This window comes from Olea europaea, unplaced genomic scaffold, assembly GCF_002742605.1.
Source record: "Olea europaea var. sylvestris unplaced genomic scaffold, O_europaea_v1 scaffold124, whole genome shotgun sequence".
NCBI lineage: Eukaryota > Viridiplantae > Streptophyta > Magnoliopsida > Lamiales > Oleaceae > Olea > Olea europaea.
The window spans coordinates 408,600-414,285 of record NW_019229835.1 but is presented as its reverse complement, the minus strand read 5'-3'; the positions used below and the strand labels follow the sequence as shown (position 1 = coordinate 414,285).

General features: G+C 35.4%; 1 pseudogene; it reads left to right on the top strand.

Moving 5' to 3' along the window:
• The first annotated feature begins 1,478 nt into the window (after positions 1–1,478).
• The window catches only part of LOC111374349, an 8,400-nt pseudogene continuing 4,192 nt past the window's right edge, over positions 1,479–5,686 (top strand).

The following is a 5,686-nucleotide window of genomic DNA, read 5'->3' as shown; positions in this document are numbered from 1 at the left end:
GTAATTCCAATTTTTCTTTTCTCTTTCTCTTTTTCTTTCTCTCTCATGTCGAATATATTCAATGATGCTCAACAAGACTCGATATCTCTCAATATCAGAGATTTTCTCATTATATATAACAAAAATACAACTAAATATAGTAGCTGTCAATTACAATATTCATTGATGGTAAGCAAAATCACAATTAAATATGGTAGCTATCAATTGCAATATTCATTAATCGTAACCTTTTAAGAGCCTGTTTGACATCCATTATTGTAGAAAAAATAGTTTTGAATAATGATTATTAGGAGAATGTGTGGTTAAAAAGTAAAGAAAAGTTTTTGGCATATATGTAGAATATTTTAGTGTGTAAATGTATGGTTGAAAATGATCCTGCAGCCAACCATAAAATAAATTAATGTGTGTCAAATTGGCACTAAATATGGTAGCTTGCCTAATATTCGAATTTTTCTTATATTCCACTAACATCCCCCTTGAATTGATGCCTGTAGAAGCATCAATTTGCAATCATAAATTGGCGGCGATGACAATGATCGTGGCCACAAAGAAGAGACCCAAATAATAGCAACCATCTACAAAAAATAGTGACAATGTGAGATCCAAGAACAACAAATAGTGCAGATTCATCCAAAAACCACTCTAGAGAGCTTACACCCTTAGAAAAATTTCCAATTTTTTTTTTCATGAAGTGTGCTGACCACACACATTGAGCTCTATCAGTTGGGAGAACTCAATCGAACACATAATTCGTATTTCAATAAAAGCTCTAACGGCCAATGCACCGACAAAAAATCCAGCCATATATTGTTGGCCAACAGGCTACAATTGGAAGAAATCCCTTCGAACAGCCTAACCAAAAATCAAAGATTAGCCTCCTCAGGAAATTTAAAACCAACAAAGAAAATTATCGGAATACCAAGAAGATTGGACGAGAAGAGCTTTTCCTCCTCTCGCCATGAGAAAACCCAACCAAAAAAAGAGAAAAAATTCTAAGGAACTAGTTTTGATACCATGTCAAATAAATTCAATGATAATCGATAAGACTCGATGCTTCTTAATGTTAGAGACTCTCTCATTAAATAGAACCAAAATCACAACTAAACATAGTACATATCAATTACATATAATATTCATTATTGGTAACTAAAATCAAAACTAAATATGGTATCTATTAATTACAATATTCATTAATGGTAAGCTATTAAATATTTGAGCTTTCTTTACATTCCATTGACATCTCGTGTCATTCTATGAAATTTTCACTTATGTTGTGGATTTTGGATTATACCTTCCAAATTGAGCTTCTCTGTTGATAATAAAATTATAATGTTTGTAATCATCAAAATTTGCTTACCATGATGATTCCAATGTTCACTTACTTGAAAACCCGAATTATATTGTACACAATTCTATGAACTTCAACGTGTCATTTATGAGCATGAGGTCTCTAATACTTTGTTGCTTAACATTTTTAAAGTAGGATTTCTAATTGCCATCTTATTTGTTGTTGTCAGAAAAAATATGCTGAACACAATGATGTGATATTGCTCGTTGTAATACCTGCTGTCCTGGCCCCAGAAGTTGCAACATTGAAAGCTATTAGAATTGTGAAGGAGCTTGGTGGAGAATGTGGGTTTGTCATATACTTATCGTTTTGATGTGTGAACAGAAAAGAGAGGACTGTGTTCTTCCTGCATATCCCCCAAATCCATTTTCTATTCCCCTCCATGTGAAACTCATGTGTAGGCAATTGTTGGTTTTGTTTTTTAGGTACAAGAACTGTGGGTTTTATTAGCAAGATAGATCAAGCAGCTTCAGAACCAAAAGTCCTTGCTGCTGTACAGGCACTTCTATTGAATCAAGGACCACGAAGCATATCTGACATCCCATGTGTTGCTGTGATTGGCCAATCTGTCTCAATAGCATCTGCTCAATCAGGGAGTGTTGGTGCTGACAACTCTTTGGAAACTGCATGGTGAGCAGAGAGTGAAAGTCTGAAATCTATACTAACAGGTTCCCTCATGGCAATCTTGGGAGATTAGCCTTGGTGGAGACCCTTGCTCAGCAGATCTGAAATCTTATGAAAGTCAGGCTTCCAAATCTCCTCTCAGGGTATGCTTTTCATCAATCTGCTCGTCTGTTGGCTCCTTACTTGCTCATCTGTCACAAGGAGATTCTCTCTCTCTCTCTCTCGGCACTTACTGGAGTGTTGCCCTTGGCAATCCCTTTTCCTTTCAAGTATAATTTGTATTGCATCTTATGGAAAATTGATTTTTCCCTTTGATCCCCATTAGCATCTATGACTCTTGTCCATATTACTATAGAGGGAAACAAGGTTACAAATTCTATGGGGATTGTTATCTTATTGAACTGTGTTATCCTGCCATTCCATGTATGTGTTTTGTACCTTAATTGATACTTCATTCATGCATTTTGCAACTCCTGCAGGCTTCGGGGCAAGTCCCAAATAATACAGGATGAATTGATTAAGCTTCGTGAACAGATGGTTCATAGTGCCGAAGGTACAAAAGCTTTAGCCCTGGAACTTTGCCGTGAATTTGAGGATAAGTTCCTTCAGCATATTACTACTGGAGAGTTGAGATTTAGGGAATTATTTTATTCATTAATTAAGGAGTTTTTTAAAATCTGTAATTAGGTAAATTGCTATCTTTCCAGTACTGCACAATGAATGAAGTAGGATTATCGAATACTATGCACGCTCTTATGAAGCAAACCTCTGATATTAGTGAAAATTTCTTTTTATGGGTCAGCTGGAGAAATTTATATGGATAGAAACTTTTCCTTTTAGTTATTTTTATGAAACGTGGCTTCCCTCATCATCATTTGATCTACGTGTTTACCTCAGCGTACTTAGTACTCATAGTTCATGATTAGTTTATTCAATATGTTCTACATATTGTCAAAACTAGAAAGAACTCCTTCAAGCTATAAATGGTGGATATTAAGTCTTAGCAATTTTCAATATAGCCTCTGTTTGGCAAATTTCTAAATGGTTTATGAAGATGAATTGTAATGGATCACACGAAATGTATGGATAATAATTAGTAGTTATGAGTGTGGGGTTAAAATTCATATTTGACTTTGACTGGATTTTGTAAACCATTCATAAATAGGTATCCAAATGGGGTCATAAATTTCTTTCATTGGTGATTCATTTGACATTTGGATTCCACCACCATCTTCTCTGATTGCCTGTTGGTAAATCTAAACTGACTTTCCTTTTAAGAGAATCTATTTGTTATGGCTTCCCCTGTTTGTGGTCCATCAATCAGTCTTGTTCTGCAAGATAGCATGCTTATGTATTATTTTTCTCACAGTGCAGTTGTACAATTTTTTGTTAGATAATCAGAACATTATTACTTGGTAATATTTTTATTTATGATTTCTATTCTTGTCTTTCAGGGTGGTGGATGGAAAGTTGTTGCTAGTTTTGAAGGCAATTTCCCAATAGCATCAAACAGCTCCCTTCAGATAGACATTTTTACCTAAATAGTGTTAAGAGGGTACGTGTTCTGTACAATTTTAAGTTCAATTGTTAAGCATCTGCTTCTGATCTTTTCATGTTTGTTCTATGCTTTTACAATAACAATTTTCTGTGACCAGATTGTGCTAGAAGCAGATGGTTATCAACCTTATCTTATTTCTCCAGAGAAAGGGTTGAAGTCCTTAATTAAGGGTGTGTTAAGAGCTAGCAAAAGAACCTTCGCGGCTTTGTGTTGATGAGGTAAACCAGAACTGTCTCTATTTATCATGTGGCATTGCTTTCAATGGTTCATGATCACATACATTTTCTTCTCTTTACTAGTAAGTTATTTTAACCAGAAATCGCTCCCCTTTTTTTCATTCCCAACCTTGCTAATTGATTTTTCCCTTCCTGTAACTTCCATCGTCTGATATGGTTTTTCCTTTCAGTATTTTACCTTGGTGCTCAGCAAATTTGGAAATAAAATTGTATAATAATTGGATTCGAATTTCCTCCATATAGAATCATTATTGCATCTATTCAACAGTTCCCAGATCTCTTTTCCTGTTTTCTCCATACAATTCCTGCTTTATTCCCATTCTTTGTGTTGAATTTTTATCCTCCTGAGGTTTTCTGAGCTAATACACTGTTAGTTCTTGCATGACCAAGAGCTGTTGTTGCTATGGAACTAACTTCTCTATTTATAGCGTATGAAATCTTCCTTGTTCTGGCTGTATACTCTTGATTTTACTTTTATGACCATTATATTTGAGATCTTTGAATAGGTGCATCGGGTTCTTGTTGATATCGTCTCAGCTGCTGCTAATGCCACTCCAGGCCTTGGAAGATATCCTTTTTTTAAGCGAGAGGTAATCATGAGTCACTGCTTTCCATCAATCACCAATCAACTTAGATGTACACATCTTTTATTCGATTGGATATTCATGGAAACATTCTTTGCTGCTAAAATTTGTGTAGGTTGTGGCCATTGGCACTGCTGCTTTGGAGGGATTTAAGAATGAAGCAAGAAACATGGTAGTTGCACTGGTTGACATGGAGCGGGCATTTGTTCCTCCCCAACATTTCATCCGTTGGGTGCAGAGGCGGTATGTTCAACAACTGGTCAAGTAGTAGTTAACAACAATCTTGCCTGTTTTCTTATTCTCTTGAAAGATGCGGTGCAAATGAAGTTTATTGCTATTTGAAAGTTGATTTATCTTCGATGAATTGTATTTTTTAATTTTTGTACTCCATATTTTTATGACGTGGAAATTTCCATATAGATCTCCTCCAGTCATCTTTAGTGAATAATGCATAATTTTATGATGTATTTGTTCAATTGATTTTGCCAGAATGGATAGACAACGACGTGAAGAGGAGCTGAGAGGTCGATCCTCTAAAAAGGGAAATGAGGTTGAGCAGTCCATATCAAAAAGGGTACGACATTTTTTTTTTGCTTTGTATTTCTTTTTATCATTTAATTTTAATTGCAATCACTTTGGTGTCAGCGATTGTTGTGTTCACCATATGTTCATTATGGCATATGTACACATTCATCCTGGCTAATCTTTTTAAAGTTTATGCTAGCTTTTTTTTTTTTTTTTTTTTATTTTTTTTTATTTTTTATTTTTTATTTTCAGGAATGATTCGATTGTGTGATTTTAACCACGAGTTAACTCAATCACAAATTTTGGAAGAATTTAACGTAAAACTTGGAAGAATTCACCCCCATTTAATTTTTCAAATCGGGCTAAAAACAATGAGCGTTTACAAGAATCCTCATTTGTCACAAATGCCGCAAAAATCTTGACTCACTGAGTTGACTCACTTATACAAGTAGGAGATGAATTTTATACATACCTTGCGGCGGACAGTAAGAAGGCATCGGCCGGAGGCGTCCATGAGAACGTGTTCACCCTGGTCTCGAGAATCGGGGCCGTACGAGTCCACTCGGAAGACAAGTTCGCCTTTAGAATCGTAAGCAGTGAAGCCATCACCAGCAAAAAACACAGAGGTCTTCTTCACAGTGAGATGGGTTTTTTCTTCATATACAAACCCTTCTACGATCACTCCACTTTTCATTTTTACTTATTTCTATTTTTTCTTTTTCTTTTTTCTCCACCCTGAGGAGAATGAAATAGGAAACTGGGAAAGCAAAAGAGCGTCGGCGATTACATTTGTAGCTTCGTTGAATGTATG